Source organism: Bos mutus, chromosome 17, assembly GCF_027580195.1.
Source record: "Bos mutus isolate GX-2022 chromosome 17, NWIPB_WYAK_1.1, whole genome shotgun sequence".
Classification (NCBI taxonomy): domain Eukaryota; kingdom Metazoa; phylum Chordata; class Mammalia; order Artiodactyla; family Bovidae; genus Bos; species Bos mutus.
The window spans coordinates 69,559,973-69,578,270 of NC_091633.1; the positions used below are offsets into that span (position 1 = coordinate 69,559,973).

General features: G+C 38.8%; 1 protein-coding gene across 5 annotated transcripts in view; it reads left to right on the top strand.

Moving 5' to 3' along the window:
- LRAT (lecithin retinol acyltransferase) overlaps window positions 1-18,298 on the top strand; it is a 156,409-nt gene that overhangs the window by 12,259 nt on the left and 125,852 nt on the right. For 2 of the 5 annotated variants that reach the window (XR_011467489.1, XR_011467490.1), the window contains exons 3-5: window positions 681-749; window positions 11,646-11,689; window positions 15,047-15,107. The gene's annotated coding sequence lies outside the window, so the exon portion shown is untranslated. The remainder of the gene's footprint in view (window positions 1-680; window positions 750-11,645; window positions 11,690-15,046; window positions 15,108-18,298) is intronic. The other 3 variants (XR_011467491.1, XR_011467493.1, XR_011467492.1) reach the window with 2 other exon arrangements.

Genomic DNA, 18,298 nt, shown 5'->3' on the forward strand with positions numbered 1-18,298 from the left:
AACAGTCACATGATATAGCTTGTTAGAAAATATGTAAAAGTCTTAGTATAGTTATGCCATCAACTTTGTGATATTTAGTCTATGTAAGTACCTGCTTTTACTTGATAGAATTATTTTTTAAAAAATAAACCCATAGTAACAAAAGTAATTATCTAGTTTGTGCTTTAAACTGTAGTTTGGTTGAAAATGAGATACTTTTGAACTACATCACTCCCAGTGACTCTTAATCCAATCTACCATTTTGGTCTCCTGTATTGGTTTCTGTAATCTATCGACTACATGTGAAATCATTGGCTTCTATTGAGAATTAATGTTGGGTTTTCAAAATGAATGCTCAGGGCTTGTATAGTGTTGGGAATTTTAGGTTTTAATAGAACTTTGGAATTAAAATTGCTAATAGATCACAAAAGAGAAGTGATATTTTTAAAGTTATTATCCTTATTTCATCACCATGGTGCTGATGAAAGTTCCATTTATTTTGAACATAATTTTAGACCTTTCCATTGATTGATCATATTTTCAAATTCACATCAGACTAGTTCTTTTCAGGCAACATGAATATTATAATTACTTAGTGTTTAATGTAGCTTTGCAAGTAATTAAAAGATTGATTAGTCTATTGCCTTTGAGTTGATTACATACATATCATAGTGCATAACACATTTATTTTTGTATTTTAGGACTTGGACTATGTTCCTGATTTGTTCAGACTGCCATGGCTCCATATATAAAGGACATTCACCAAAAAGGTAATCTGAAAAGTGTTTGTCATTAAATCATCTTAAGTTCCTATATTCATTGCCATGTCAAATTTTAAGAATGAGAGATGTTTTTTAAGAACACAGAATTTTTTCCAGTTCGAAGATGGTGAAATAGAAGGACTTGCGATCATCTCCTTCTGCGAGATCACCAAAATCACAACTATTGAACAACCAGGGACAGGAAGATGCTGAAAATGTTCATTAGTCATGTCTGACTCTTTGTAACCCCCATGGACTGTAGCCCACCAGGCTCCTCTGTCCCTAGAAGTTTCCAGGCAAGAATACTGGAGTGGGTTGCTATTTCCTTCTCCAGGGGATCTTCCTGACCCACGGATTGAAACCAGATCTCCCACATTGCAAGCAGACTCTTTACCAACTGAGCCACCAGGGAAGACCCTGGAGGATGCTGGTACCTACCAGAAAAAGATACCCCATGTCCAAAGATAAAGAAAAAGCCACTGTGAGAATGGAGGAGGGGCACAATCACAATAAAATCAAATCCCATTCTCTTCAAACTAGAGAACAATAATACCAAAGAAGTTCTCCCACTTCTGAAGGTTCTGAAGGTGTGAAAGTTCTGAACCACATGTCATACTTCCCAATCTGGGTATCTGACAAAGGGACTGGAAATCCCCAGGGAATCTTATCTTGAAGACCAGTGGGATTTGATTACAAGACTTCCACAAGACTTCCAGTCTTGGAGGGCACAAACAAAACCTTGCTCACACCAAGACTCAGGGGAAAGGAGCAATGACCCCACAGAAGAATGAGTCAAAGCTATCTGCTAGTGTTGGAGGGTCTCCTGTGATGTGGATCAGCAGGGTTTCACCGCAGGGATGGGGGCACTGGCAACAGTAGTCTATGAAGGTCACCTTGGTGTAAATCTTCTTGGAGGTTGCCATTAACCCAAACATAGAACCCACAGACCTATGAAGGCTGGGTCACCTCAGGCTAAAAATCCCCACCCATCATCAGATATTTGGATTGAAGTTTTACTGAGCAAGGCCCTGCCCACCAGAGAAAGACCCAGCTTTTCCCACCACCAGTCCCTCCCATCAGGAAGCTTACACAAGCCTCTTAGCCTCCTCTATCAGAGAGCAAGCACAAGAAGAAAGAACCACAGCCATACAGTGACTAAAACAAAAACCACATTACAGAAAGTTAATCAGCATGAAAAGGCAGAAAGTTATGTCCCAGATAAAGGGACAAAATAAAACTCCAGAAAAACAACTAAATGAAGTGGAGATAGGCAAAATTCCAGAAAAAGAATTCAGAATAATGATAGTGAAGTTGACTCAGCATCTTGGAAAAAGAATGGAGGCAAAGATTGAGAAGATGCAAGAAATGTTTACCAAAGACCTAGAAGACCTAAGGAACAAACCAACAGAGATGAATAATATACTAGTGAAGCGAAAGTCGCTCAGGCGTGTCTGATTCTTTGAGACCCCGTGGACTTACATGGAATTCTCCAGGCCAGAATACTGGAGTGGGTAGCCGTTCCCTTCTCCAGGGGATCACCTCAACCCAGGGATTGAACCTAGGTCTCCCACATTGCAGGCAGATTCTTTACCAGCTGAGCCACAAGGGAAGCCTGAATAACACACTAGAAGGAATCAATAGCAAAATAACTGAGGCAGAAGAATGGATAAATGACCTGAAAGACAGAATGGTGGAAATCACTGCTGCAGAACAGAATATAGAAAAAAGAATGAAAAGAAATGAAGACAACCTAAGAGACCTCCGGGACAACATTAAATATACCAACATTCACATAATAGGAGTGCCAGAAGGAGAAGAGAGTGATAAGGCACCTGAGAAAATATTTGAAGAGATAATAGCTGAAAACTTCCCTAACATGGGAAAGGAAATAGTCAACCAAGTCTAGGAAGCACAGAGAGTCCCGGGCAGGATAAACCCAATGAGGAACACACTGAGACATATAGTAATCAAACTGACAAAAATTAAAGGCAGGTAAAATGTTAAAAGGAACAAGGGAAAAATAACTAATAACATACAAGGGAACTCCCGTCAGGCAATCAGCTGATTTCTCAACAGAAACTCTACAAGCCAGAAGGGAATGGCTTCTGTAATATGTTTAAAGTGATGAAAGGGAAGAACTTACGAGCAAGAATACTCTGCCCAGCAAGACTCTCCTTCAGATTTGATGGAGAAATCAAAAGCTTTCCAGGAAAGCAAAAGTTAAGATAATTCAAGGTCACCAAACCAGCTGGACAACAAATGCTAAAGGAACTTCTCTAGGCAGGAAATAAAAGAAGGGATATACCTATCTACAGAAAATAAACCCCCAAAAATTGAAAAAACAGTAATAGGATCATACATATAAATGTAAATGGATTAAATGCAGCAACTAAAAGACTTGCACTTCCACTTACCGCATCACTGTGCTTGACCCTGTAAATTGTATGTAATTATTTTATATTGTTAGGTTAATCATTAATCATGTTTCCATTATGGTTTGCAACTGTAATTATCTTCCCCACCCCCCCCCCCAGCTATTGATTGTGAAAACTGATAAACATCTTTCACTATTGTGGAAAAAACAGAACACAGCATTTTTATTACTAATATTTTAATTTACTTCTTGACTGCACTTGGTCTTTTTTTAATTAACTAATTCATTTTAATTGGAGGATAATTTCTTTACAGTATTGTGGAGGTTATTGCCCTACATTGACATGAATCACCCACAGGTGTGATTGTCCTCCAATCCTGAACACCACTCCAACACCACTCCCACCTCCCTGCCCATTCCATCCCCCTGGGTTGTCCCAGAGCACTAGCTTTGAGTGCCCGCTTCATGCATCAAACTTGCACTGGTCATCTATTTTACATATGGTAATATTGGAACAACAGACTGGTTCCAAATAGGAAAAGGAATACGTCAAGGCTGTATATTGTCACCCTGTTTATTTAACTTATATGCAGAGTACATCATGAGAAACGCTGGACTGGAAGAAGCACAAGCTGGAATCAAGATTGCCAGGAGAATGTCAATAACCTCAGATATGCAGATGGCATATCTTATGGCAGAAAGTGAAGAGGAACTCAAAAGCCTCTTGATGAAAGTGAAAGTGGAGAGTGAAAAATTTGGCTTAAAGCTCAACATTCAGAAAACGAAGATCATGGCATCCGGTCCCATCACTTCATGGGAAATAGATGGGGAAACAGTGGAAACAGTGTCAGACTTTATTTTTCTGGGCTCCAAAATCACTGCAGATGGTTACTGCAGCCATGAAATTAAAAGATGCTTACTCCTTGGAAGGAAAGTTATGACCAACCTAGATAGCGTATTCAAAAGCAGAGACATTACTTTGCCAACAAAGGTCTGTCTAGTCAAGGCTATGGTTTTTCCTGTGGTCATGTATGGATGTGAGAGTTGGACTGTGAAGAAGGCTGAGCGCTGAAGAATTGATGCTTTAGAACTGTGGTGTTGGAGAAGACTCTTGAGAGTCCCTTGGACTGCAAGGAGATCCAACCAGTCCATTCTGAAGGAGATCAGCCCTGGAATTTCTTTAGAAGGAATGATGCTAAAGCTGAAACTCCAGTACTTTGGCCACCTCATGCGAAGAGTTGACTCATTGGAAAAGACTCTGATGCTGGGAGGGATTGGGGGCAGGAGGAGAAGGGGACGACAGAGGATGAGATGGCTGGATGGCGTCACTGACTCGATGGACATGAGTCTCAGTGAACTCTGGGAGTTGGTGATGGACAGGGAGGCCTAGCGTGCTGCAATTCATGGGGTCACAAAGTGTCAGACACGACTGAGCGACTGATCTGATCTGATCTGATGGCAGTTCTATTTCCAGTTTTTTAAGGAATCTCCACACTGGTCTCCATAGTGGCTGTACCAGTTTGCATTCCCACCAGTAGTGTAAGAGGATTCCCTTTTCTCCACACCCTGTCCAGCATTTATTGTTTGTAGACTTTTTGATGGTGGCCATTTGGCACCTCATTGTGGTTTCGATTTGCATTTCTCTAATAATAAGTCATGTTGAGCATCTTTTCATGTGTTTATTAGCCATCTGTATATCTTCTTTGGAAAAATGTCTGTTTAGTTCTTTGGCCCAGTTTTTGATTGGGTTGTTCATTTTTCTGGTATTGAGCTGCCTGTGCTGCTCAGTATTTTGGAGATTCTTTGTCAGTTGTTCTATTTGAGATTATTTCTCCCATTTTGAAGGCTACCTTTTCACCTTACTTATAGTTTCCTTTGTTGTGCAAAAGCTTTTAAGTTTAACTAAGTCCCATTTATTTATTTTTGTTTTTATTTCCATTACTCTGGGAGGTGGGTCATAGAGTTTCTTGCTGTGATTTATGTCAGAGTATTCTATGTTTTCCTCTAAGAGTTTTATAGTTTCTGGTCTTACATTTAAATCTTTAATGACTTTTGAGTTTGTTTCTGTATATACTGTTAGAAAGTGTTCTAGTTTCATTCTTTTACATGTGGTTGATCAGTTTTCCCAGCACCACTTTTTGAAGAGACTGTCTTTTCTGCATTGTATATTTTTGCCTCTTTTGTCAAAGATAAGTTGTCTATAGGTGTGTGGATTTATCTCCGGGCTTTCTACTTCGTTCCATTGATCTATGTTTGTTTTTGTGCCAGTTCCATGCTGTCTTGATGACTGTAGTTCTGTAGTATAGTCTGAAGTCAGAAATGTTGATTCCTCCAGTTCCATTCTTCTCTCTCAAGATTGCTTTGGCTATTCAAGGATTTTTTCTGTTCCCATACAAAAAGCATACAAAAATTGTGAAATTATTTGTTTTAGTTCTGTGAAAAATATCGTTGTAACTTGATAGGGATTGTATTGAATCTATAGATTGCTTTGGGTAGTATACTCATTTTCACTATATTGATTCTCCCAGTCCATGAACATGGTATATTTCTCTGTCTATTTGTGTCATCTTTCATTTCTTTCATCAGTGTTTTACAATTTTCTGTATATATGTCTTTTGTTTCTTTAGGTAACTTTTTTCCTAAGCATTTTATTCTTTTCGTTGAGATCATAAATGGGATTATTTCCTTAATTTCTCTTTCTGTTTTTTCATTGTTAGTGTATAGGAATGCAAGGAATTTCTGTGTATTAATTTTATAGCCTGCATCTTTACCATATTCACTGATTAGCTCTAGTAATGTTCTACTGGTATCTTTAGGGTTTTCTATGTAGAGGATCATGTCATCTGCAAACAGTGAGGGTTTTACTTCTTCTTTTCCAATCTGGATTCATTTTATTTCTTTTCCTTCTCTGATTGCTGTGGCTAGGACTTCTAAAACCATGTTGAATAGTAGTAGTGAGAGTGGGCACCCTTATCTTGTTCCTGATTTTAGAGGAAATGCTTTCCATTTTTTTTCCATTGTGGATAATGTTTGCTGTGGGTTTGTTGTATATGGCTTTTCTTATGTTGAGGTATGTTTCTTCTATGCCTGCTTTCTGGAGAGTTTTTATCATAAATGGTGTTGAGTTTTCACTGGATCTTGTTGCTGTGTGAGGGCTTTCCCTAGTTTGGTGAGTAGGAGCTGTTCTTTGCTGTGGTGCTTGGGCTTCTCATTGCGGTGGCTTCTTTGTGAAGCATCGGCTCTAGGGCATTCACACATCAGTAGCTGCAGTTCATGGGTTTAGTTGCCCTGTGGCATGTGGCATCTTCACAGACAAGGGATGGAACCCATGTATCTGCATTGGCCCATAGGTTCCTAACCACTGGACCACCAGGGAGCCCAGGATTGATATTGATATATATATATATATATATAAAATAAATAAAACTGACTGATATAATCACTAAAAGTAAATAACTCAGTGAGCCTTTGGGCTTTATTAGCCACATCAATGTGGTTATGAGGATAGAGGGAAGTTGCTGTTAGAGGAAAGAATGTTTAAAAATGTGGCCACTGTTAACTCCCAGTACTCTTGGATTGATTTCGAGTCAGAGGATTAGAATTGTGGTTGTTTGCTCTCTCTCACCCTGGGTCTCTGTGGCTCAGGGAGAATCTTACTAAGATGATTTTCTGGAGTAAGGGTGAAGCCCTGTGAATTTGGGCTCCATAGAAGATGCCAATCATATTTGAGCCAGATCTAGGGCTGTGCTCCCATTAGCATAATACTGTGATTTATTAGGCTAACGGAAATTTTGCCGTTAGGTTTGGAGGTGGCATTATTGAATATTTCTTTTTTAAGTACTGAAAATATATCTCTGCTTGAGAAGGATAAATCCCTACAACATGTTGTTATTTATTGTTATAAGATGAAGAGCTTTAAATAATTAATAGTCTGGATGTGGTTATTACATACCCATTAGTTTTATTGTTGGTGCATTATAGAATACACTAGTTAAGAGGGTTTCTTTTTAATCTTATTATTTTCCACCAGGGGGAGCTATATCCCCTTTTAAAAAATTGTTCAGTCACTGTTAGGTTCCACTCTTTGCTACCCCATGGACTGCAGCATGCCAGGCTTCCCTGTCTTTCACTATCTCCCACAGTTTGCTCAAACTCATGTCCACTAAGTCAGTGATGCTATCTAACCATCTCATCCTCTGCTGCCCTCTTCTCCTTTTGCCTTCAGTCTTTCCCATCATCAGCATCTTTTCCAAAGACTCAGCTTTTCACATTTAGTATCCAAAATATTGGAGCTTCAACTCTCTAGAAGATTGTTTAGAAAATCCAAAAGCAGCTCCACCATCAAAGGTTAAAGCTGGGACTGCTCCATCCTAAGTCACCACTATGGGACCTGGTGTTATACAGGATGATATAGATATAATATGAAACAGACACATGCATATAGTATAGAACATATGTGTGCTCAGTCATTTCAGTCATGTCTGACTCTGCAATACCATGGACTGTAGCTGGCCAGGCCCCTCTGTCCATGGGATTCTCCAGGCAAGAATACTGGATTGGGTTGCCAGTTCCTCTTCCAGGGGATCTTCCCAACCCAGGAATTGAACCTGCATGTCCCGCAGCTCCTGCATTGGCAGGCACACACAACTGAAGCGACTTAGCAGCAGCAGCAGTTATCAGATCTGTTCTGCTTACACTCAGACAAATGAGTCAGCTGGTTTTCTGTGGGTTCCTGTCAGCTAGTACCAATATTACAAATATCCAAAGACTCACAAAACATATTTGCATTTCACAAGTAGGATTTTACATCTTTTGCACTTACCAGGAGTCAAGTACTGATGGCCTTCCCAGATGGCTCAGTGGTAAAGAATCCTCCTGCCAATGCAGGAGACACAAGAGATGAGAATCTGATCCCTGGGTCAGGAAGATCCCCTGGAGTAGGAAATAGCAATCAACTCCAGTATTCTTACCTGGAAAATTCCATAGACAGAGGAGCCTAGCGGGCTACAGTCCATGGAGTCGCAGAGTCAGACATGACTGAACACACACCCATATAAGCACAGATGGTACTAAGGAAAGAGTGCTATGGGAAGCTTGGAATAAAACTTGAGCAAAGAACAAGAAGTGTTCAAAGACGGTCTAGATGGATTTTAATAGAAGGCAAGTGAACTTCTATTACTTAAGCATAAATATTGATAAAAATTCAACAGATAGATTAAACAGCAGATTAGATTCAATTAATAGATTAATGAATTGGAAAATGGATCAAAAACAAATCTGGAGTGCAGGTCAAGGAAAAGAGACAGAAAATTAACAAAAAGAAATATGTGGATAGAATTATAAGCCCCAACTCTTCCTCTTCTAGAATTAAGAGTTCCTAGAAGAAGAAACGACTTAGCAGCAGCAGCAGCAGGTTTAGTTTGACATTTAAATAAAACTTAGGTTTAGTTTGACATTTAAAAAAATCAGTCTACATTAAAAAAAAGACAAAGCAGGATTTTTATTTAAAAGCCCAAGTATTATATATGTTTTCCTAACTACAGAGCCTGACAGATAATTTAAAAAAAAACACAAAAATCATATTACTGAACATAGTATGTATTTATGTGTGTTTGCATGTCTGAGCACATAAATATATGGGTGTAAGAGGGTGAAATAACCAATTTTCAGAGTTGGTTTTATATTCTGACTTTTGTCTAACTGAAATTTCACTTTTTATATTTTCTTAAATTAGAAATCCTCAGTGGTCCATTTTTGTCTCTCCTGCACCAATAAAATCTTGGTAATGGGAAACTTTCGCATAGTATACTCTATAGTTTGCCCCTGCTTCTTCCCTTCTCTGAACGTTCTAAGTGCACCTAGGGGCCTTCGCTCCACTTCTTCACAATTACTGCTGTGCTGCTGCTGCTAAGTCGCTTCAGTCGTGTCCGACTCTGTGCGACCCCATAGACGGCAGCCCACCAGGCTCCCCCGTCCCTGGGATTCTCCAGGCAAGAACACTGGAGTGGGTTGCCATTTCCTTCTCCAATGCATGAAAGTGAAGAGTGAAAGTGAAGTCGCTCAGTCGTGTCCGACTCTTAGCGACCCCATGGACTGCAGCCTACCAGGCTCCTCCGTCCATGGGATTTTCCAGGCAAAAGTACTGGAGTGGGGTGCCATTAAACTGTTAATGACAATTATATATATATAATTATTATTTCCTTCTGATGAATGACCTCTTTATCATTGTAAAATGATGCTTTAAAATTTTATTATATCAGTATAAAGTTGTTATTTTGGTGTTGGCTCCAATGTTCTTCTATGCATCTTTACTGTAGCAATCTACTTTCAAGTGATGTTACATGTAGTATAAGAATTTTACAATCATATACTTCTATTTCGCCTCTTCTATTTTTTTGTACTCTTCATACATTTTACTTTTATGTATGTTATAAACTCAGCAATTTCTTATTCATTGTTATTCATATTTTATTGACATTGTAATACAGTATCTTTTAAAATGCTTTATTTTATTTTAAGATTTTGTTTTAATGTAGACCATTTTTAAATTCTTTATTGAACTTGTTAGAATAATGCTTCAGTTGTGTATGTCTTTTTGTGGTTTTTTTGGCCATGAGTCCTGTGGAAGCTAAGATTCCAGGGACTGAACCTGTACCACCTGCTTTGGTAGGTGAAGTCCTAATCCCTGGACTGCCAAGAAAGTTCCTAAAGTGCTTTAAATACTATAAAGAATAGATAAGAAATCCTATATAGTTATCCAAGTAATTAACATTTTTGAGGCTTTTCAGTCTTTTGCGAGGATTAACATTTCCATCGAGTATCATTCCTTCTGCCTGAAGGACTTTGATATTTAGAGTATTATACTACAGGTCTGCTGGTGGTAAATTCTTTCAGCTTTTTTATGTCTAGAAAAGTCTTTCTTGTTTTCAAAAGTTATTTTCCTTGAGTATAGAATTCTAGGCTGACAGTTCTTTTTTCAATGCTTTAAAGTAAATGCCTACTGCATTCTCAGCATTGCTTCTGATGAGAAGTCTGCTGTCATTCTTGTCATTGTATCTCTACATGTAAGATGTCTTGCTTTTGTGTTTGCTTTCAAGAGTCTTTCTTTATCCCTGATATTAAGCAGTTTTATCAGGATGTAGCTTTTCTTCATGTTTCTTGTGTTTGGTGTTTGATCTTCTTGTATCTGTGAATTTATAGTTTTCATCAAACTTGAAAATATTTAGCCTTTATTTCTTCAAATTTTTTTTTTATGTTCCTCTCCCTTCTCTGGGACCAATTACACATATATTATGTCACTTAAACTTTTTCTGACAGCTGACTGTTTCTCTCTTCATTTTTAAAAATTCTTTTATCTCTCCATCAAACTTTTGGATAGTTTCTCTTGCTATACTTCAAGTTAACTAATCTTCTCTTCTGCAATGTCTAATTTGCTGTTATTAAAATCACTATTTTTTTATGTCAGTCTTGTAGTTTTCTTCTTTAAAAGTTCAAATTAGGATAATCTTTTGTGTTTTGGTTTGGGATCTGTTTTGTGGTTTTTTCAACACATGGAATATGATCATAGGAATGCTCTTTGTTATTTTTAACATCTGTGTCTGATATACATCTGTTTCAATGGATAAAATATTTCCCTCTCAATATGAGTCAATTTTCCTGCTTTTTTACATGCTGGATAATTTTAGATTAGACATCAGACTTTGTGAATTTTATATTGTTTGTTGCTCGATATGTTCATATTCCTATAAATATTTTTTAACTTTGTCCCAGAATATGACAAATTACTTTGAAATTATTTGATCTTTTTTGATCTTTCTTTTGATATTTATGAGATGGGACCAGAGTAGCATTTAGTCTAAAACTGCTTATTTCCCACTATTGAGGCAAGGCCCTTCTGAGCACCCAGCCAGTTTTTCTATAAATTATGGGATTTTTTTTCAGTCTGGATAGTGAGAATAAGTACTACTCCCAGAGAAGTGCTGCTGATTCTCTGCCAGATTCTCAAGAGAGACTCTGTGCAGCTCTCTGGAGTTGTCTATTTGTACAGCTTTCTCCTCCATGGTAATCTCCCCTGGGAACTCATCACCTAGCCCTCCCTGGATTCTCAGCTCCAGGGACTCAAGGAACCTGCCTGCCCTCGATCTTGGTTCCCCTTCCTAGCACATGGCCTAGAAATGCAATTATCAGCCCATCTATTTTGTTTTTCATCTCCATTCTTTGTTGCCTGATGTCTACTATCTTGAACACTATTGTTTCATATATTTTGTCTAGTTTTTTAGTTGTTTCAGGCACTAGTATAAATTTGGTCCAGTGTACTCTATCTTGTCCAGAATGAAATTTCTATTTCAAGTTTTTATCAAAAGATTTTGTTAGTTTCTCCATATAACTTTGAATCTATAATAGTAACCTTAAATTGTACTTTAGATCAAGTAGGGAATAAATTACTTCATCTTGAACACATGCTATGTAAAGATTCTATATGTAATGGAAGAATTATAAATAAAATAATACCTTTATGTTTTTTTTCACAGTTTGGTTGGAAAAGCAATGACTTTGACTTATTAGAAGCTAGAAGGTAAAACTAATAATAATATTAGTATCAATTTTCTCTTAATTATATAACAGTAATTTTTCCTTAAGCTTTACAGAAATTAAAATATATGTGTCTTGTAGGTTATGCTAAATACATCCTTAACTGAACATAGTTCACAATTTTAAGGCTAAAAAATGTCTTAAACAAAGATTCAAGAGATTTTATGAAACAAAGTCGCCATCATTTCTTGAGTGTATTCTATTGACAGTGAAAGTGTTGGTTGCTCAGTCATGTCTGACTCTTTGTGACCCCAAGGACTGTAGCCCAGCAGGCTCCTGTGTCCATGGGGACTCTACAGACAAGAACACTGTAGTGGGTTGCCATTCCCTTCTCCAGGGGGTCTTCCTGACCGAGGGATAGAACCTGGGTCTCTTGCATTGCAGGCAGATTCTTTACCATCTGAACAACCAAGGAAGCCCATTGGTGCATCACAAAATTTTTATTCCTAGAATTTATTTATTAGGTAGATATTGTTATACCCATGTGAAAGATGAGGAAATTGATATATAACAGAGTTCTATAACTTTCCCAAACTTATGGACAGTTAAGTGATGAGTGATGGAGCCTGGATTCACACAGGCCAAAAAGATAAAACTCAGTATATTTTATGTATTGTTGATTCTATGTTGATTAAAGCTCTCAACTCTTAAATAAAAGCTTCAGATCTTCCAGATTTTTGGAGAGTGAATTTTAACAATGAATTGTTGCTAAGTTTTAGTCCATTAATATATCAAATAGGATAGAAATATTCTATAAGTTGTCTCTCCTACTCTATAACATAATGAAAATATCACACTTCAAGTATGATAATAATTTACACGTTGAAGCATTTTGCAGTGTTAATAGTGTTTTCACATATGTTTTCTCAGTTCATTCTTACATCTATACCAGAAAGGCATTAGCCTCGTTTTGCTTAGTCTGCCACTTGGCCCCAGTTCCTGTGGTTCTTAGACCAGTGGATTTTCTACTATTTCAAGATAGCCTTTCTACATTTTAACTTGCTTTATCAAAACAAACCAAAGAAAATGGCACCTTTCCCACTTTTATGGTGATAACTTCAAAAATCAACTTTATTTATAACCTATTATTTTATATTTGCCCAATTATTGGTGGCTCAGATGGTAATCAAATGGTGATCAAAACTATCCAAGAATGCAAAATGGCAAAACGGGTTGTCTGAGGAGACCTTACAAATAGCTGAGACAAGAAGAGAAGTGAAAGGTAAAGGAGAAAAGGAAAGATATACCCATCTGAATACAGAGTTCCAAAGAATAGCAAGGAGAGATAAGAAAGCCTTCCTAAGTGAACAATGCAAAGAAATAGAGGAAAACAATAGAAGGAAAGACTAGACATCTCTTCAAGAAAATTCAAGATACCAAGGGAACATTTCATGCAAAGATGGGCAGAATAAAGGACAGAATTAGTATGGACCTAACAAAAGCAGAAGAGATTAAGAAGAGGTGGCAAGAATACATAGAAGAACTATACAAAAAAGATTTTCACGACCCAGATAATTATGATGGTGTGATCACTCACCTAGAGCCAGACATCCTGGAATGTGAAGACAAGTGGGCCTTAGAAAGCATCACTACAAACAAAGCTAGTGAAGGTGATGGAATTTCAAGTTCTAAAAGACGATGCTGTGAAAGTGCTGCACTCATTATGCTGGCAAATTTGGAAAACTCAGCAGTGGAAAACAGGAGTCAAAAAGGTCAGTTTTCATTTCAGTTCCAAAGAAAGTTTTCATTTCCAGTGTTCCAGTTTTCATTTCCATTCCATTACCGAAGAAAGGTAATTCCCAAGAAAGTTCAGACTGTCACACAATTGCACTCATCTCAACACTAGCAAAGTAATGCTCAAAATTCTCCAAGCTAGGCTTCAACAGCATGTGAACTGAGAACTCCAGATGTTCAAGCTGGTTTTAGAAAAGGCAGAGGAGCCAGAGATCAAATTGCCAACATCTGCTGGATCACAGAAAAAGGAAGAGAATTCCAGAAAAACGTACTTCTGCTTCATTGACTATGCTAAAATCTTTGTGTGGGTCACAACAAACTGGAAAATTCTTAAAGAGTTGGGAATACCTGAGAAGCCTGTATCCAGGTTAAGAAGCAACAGTTAGAACTGGACATGAAACTTGTTCCAAATTGGGAAAGGAGTACATCAAGGCTGTATGTTGTCACCCTGCTTATTTAACTTGTATACAAGAGTACATCATGCAAAATGCTGGACTGGATGAAGCACAAGCTAGAAGCAAGATTGTGGGAAGGAATATCAATAACTTCACATATGCAGATAACACCACCCTTATGGCAGAAAGTGAAGAGGAACTAAAAAGCCTCTTGATGAAGGTGAAAGAGGAGAGTGAAAAAGCTGGCTTAAAACTCAACATTCAAAATTCTAAGATCATGGCATCTGGTCCCATCACTTCATGGCAAATAGATGGGAAAACAATGGAACCAGTGAGAAACTTTATTTTTTGGGGCTCCAAAAATCACTGCAGATGGTGACTGCAGCCATGAAATTAAGATGCTTGCTCCTTGGAAGAGATAACTATGTCTATGATAAACCTAGACAGTGTATTAAAAAGCAGAGATGTTACTTTTCCAGCAAAGATTTGTCTAGTCAAAGCTATGGTTTTTTCAGTAGTCACATATAGATGTGGGAGTTTGACCATAATGAAGGCTGAGAACTGAAAAATGAATGTTTTGAACTGTGTTGGAAAGGAGTCTTGAGAGTCCCTTGGACTGGAGAGAGAGATCAAACCAGTCAATCCTAAAGGAAATCAATCCTGAATATTCATTGGAAGGACTGGCGCTGAAGCTGAAGCTCCAATATTTTGGCCACCTGATGCGAAGAACTGACTCATAGGAAAGACCCTGATGCTGGGAATGATTGAAGGCAAGAGAAGAAGGGGATGCCAGAGGATGAGATGGTTGGATGCCATCACTGACTCAGTGGACATGAGTTTGAGCAAGCTCTGGAAGTTGGTGAAGGACAGGAAGCCTGACATGCCACAGTCCATGGGGTTGCAAAGAGTCAGACATGACAGAGCAACTAAACAATAAGAGATGGTAAAGAATCTGCCTGTAATGCAGGAGACCTGGTTTCAATCCCTGGGTCAGGAAGGTCCCCTGGTGGAGGAAATGGCAACCCACTCCAGTATTCTTGCCTGGAGAATTCCATGCACAGAGGAGTCTGGCAGGTTACAGCCAGAGGGTCACAAAGAGTCGGACACGACTGAGTAATTAACACTTACTTACTTATTTTATATTTGGACAAGTATTGAAAGTTTTGCTTATCGTATTAATGTTAATTTTTGTTTGCTTTGCAATCTTGCAGGCCATCTCATTGAATAGATTACTGGTGAAATATTCACAGATTGGCAATTGGTACCAGACTGGTAGGAAGCAATCCATATATTATAAAGGTTTTGGGGTGGCATTATAGCATCTACATTTTAGAAATTTTATTATCTGTTTGTTAAACCATATTTAATTATTGCTCATTTTTATTTGCTCTTTTTAAATTTGTATTGTGTATTGCTTTTATTTTTACTGTGAAATACAAACAAATTTTATGTCCTAGCCACAATTATCTTATTAGGATCCAGAGCTAAGTTTCAGGAACATCCTATTTGGCATCTTAAAAATCACACTTCTCTCGATAATATATAATGTTTTCATATTCCTGTTATTTTGGTCTTCATTAGTAAGATGAACTTTGCATGTCTTAGGGTAGAATTGTATCCTCTAAAGAGAATGTTGAAGTTCTAATCCCAGGACCTTAGAATGTGATCTTATTAGTACACAGGGGCTTTTCTGTTGTTGTTCAGTTGCTAAGTTGTGTCCAATTCTTTGCGAACCCATGGACTGTAGGCCGCCAGGCTCCTCTGTCCATGGGATTCTTCAGGCAAGATTACTGGAGTGGGTTGCCATTTCCTCCTCCAGGGAATCTTCCCAACACAGTGATCGAACTTGTGTCTCTTTATCTCCTGCATTGCAGATGGATTCTTTACCACTGAGCTACTGGGGAAACCCACGTAAAGGCTTTACAGAAGTAATGAAATCAAAATGGGATCATTTGAGTGGGCCTTAATGCAATAGGACTTTTGTTCTTATAAAAATGGATAAATCTGGGCATAAAGACGCCTACACAGAGGACAATGTGAAGCCACACAGGGAAAGCACCATGTGAGGACAGGATTGGAAGTATGTGCCTACAAACCAGGGAACACCAGATTGCCAGCAACCAGCAGAAAACAGGAAAGGGCAAGAACGGACTGTCCCCTAGAGCCTTCAGAGACCGCAGACTCTGCCTGTGGACTTGATTTCAAACTTCCAGCCTCCAGAACTGAGAAAATAAATGTTTCTTTAAGTCAGCCAATTTGGGGGAGTACCTTGTTAGGGCTTTCCTGGTGGCTCAGATGGTGAAGAATCTACCTGCAAAACAGGAGGCCTGGGTTTGATCCCTGGGTCAGGAAGATCTTCTGGAGAAGGGAATGGCTGCTCCAGTGTTCTTGCCTGGAGAAGCTCTGCACAGAGGAGCCTGGTGGGCTCTATGAGGTCCAAGGGGTGGCAAAGAGTTAGACGCGCCTGACAATTGCACTTTTCACTTTGTTGTGATGACCTTAGGAAACTAATACAGCACATAATCTAGAAAGAGAGTCTCTCTCTTTAAGGACTAAATACACTAAATAGAGTGGAACATTGAAATACCAGCTTACACTAGTCAATTACTTTTTCTAACACCCTATTCCATCCAGGGCTTTGTTATTAGTACCAGAAGGCTCTTAGTGCTGACTCTAAGAAGCCTCTGAGAAGCCTCTAGGACATGAGCCAGCTCACCAGTGTGAAGCTTACAGTACATAGGCCTTTGCCTTCAGTGTCAAGTGGGGGTCTCTAGAGGACCTTCCAAAATCCGCTCAGTCTAGACAGTGGCTCTGCACTCTCTCGTCTCCACTCTTCCTCCGAGGCGTGTCTAGAGCCAGGCAGGTGCTGCTCACTCCTTTTTTCTCTTCCTCCTTGACTGTCTCATGATGCCAGGCTGGTAGGAAACTGTGAAGATGTGAGGGGTCCCGCGCCCTGGGAAATGGTCTGCAGCCCTGCACTCTCTCTCTCAGAATGATCCTCTATCAGTACTTGAAAGTAGGTTGTCAGAATGTAGGAAAAGACTTGGAGATTTCTGTGACACTCAGTGAGACAGTGGCAAAGCCTTGGGAGGGATGTGTGGCTTGGAGGGCACAGAGTGTCAGCAAACCCAGGGAGGGCAAGGATGAGTCATGGGGAGAGTACAGATTAAATTCAGAGGCAGTGGGAGGAAGAAAGTGCAGTTTAAGATGGGATGCTGTCACCACAGAGTGCCCAAGAGGAAGAGATCAAGTGGTTAAGGAAGACAGCCCAGACTGTGGTCTGCCCCAGCCCCACACTTCTGCCCTCTATGTCCAGCAGTTGCTCAGTCATTCTCTCATCATCCTTTCTGTCTCGGAATTGTGTGTTTTTCTCTAACAGTTAAAAGTGTTACATTGAGATAGATAGGTTTAAATAGACACACACACACAATATTTGTCATAAGTGAGTAAACGTGATCATATCCTACCTGCTTACTTTAATGCAGCTTTTTAAAATGATTTGTTTGTCTCCCTTTTTCCATCAATCCTCTCTCTCACTCTCAGTATCACTTCTGCCCATGTAATCATGCTACCGACCTTGCATACATTCTTTCATATTTTTCATACTTCATACTTTTATTAATCCTCAGATAATCATATGTGGATTTAAATGCATATGCAAACATTCAGATATTGGTGATGAGCCAAGTCCTTCTTCACTCCCCGACCTCTTAAGAAGTGTTTTGCTGTTTTCTGTCCTTGATACTTCCACGTGAAACTGGAAATAAATAAATAAAATAAACAAATAAAATAAATAAAAAGATTCTTTTATTGAAAGAAGGTGATTCCAGTTGGATTTCTTTGCAGTGTATAAATATGTTAGAACCAACATTTTTTTAATAATGTTTTCCATCTAAGAAGTTGGTTTGTTTTGTCATAGAAATATCTTGTTTTATTGTCCTTCACAACATTTTAGAAATATTGAAAAAAATGCATCAGCTTTCATTATTTTTTTTATCTACGATCTAGTCACTTTGACCTTTAAAGTTATATTATGGCCTCAATTCAGTTCAGTTCAGTTCAGTTCAGTCATTCAGTCATGTCCGACTCCTTGCGATGCCATGGACTGCAGCATGACAGGCCTCCCTGTCCATCACCAACACCTGGAGTTCACCCAAACTCGTGTCCATCATGTCACTGATGCCTTCCAACCATCTCATCCTCTGTCATCCCCTTCTCCTCCTGCCCTCAATCTTTCCCAGCATCAGGGTCTTTCCAGTGAGTCAGCTGTTCGCATGAGGTGGCCAAAGTATTGGAGTTTTAGCTTCAACATCCTTCCAATGAACACTCAGAACTGATCTCCTTTAGGATGGACTGGTTGGATCTCCTTGCAGTCCAAGGGACTTTCAAAAGTCTGCTCTAACACCACAGTTCAAAAGCATCAATTCTTCTGTGCTCAGCTTTCTTTATAGTCCAACTCTCAC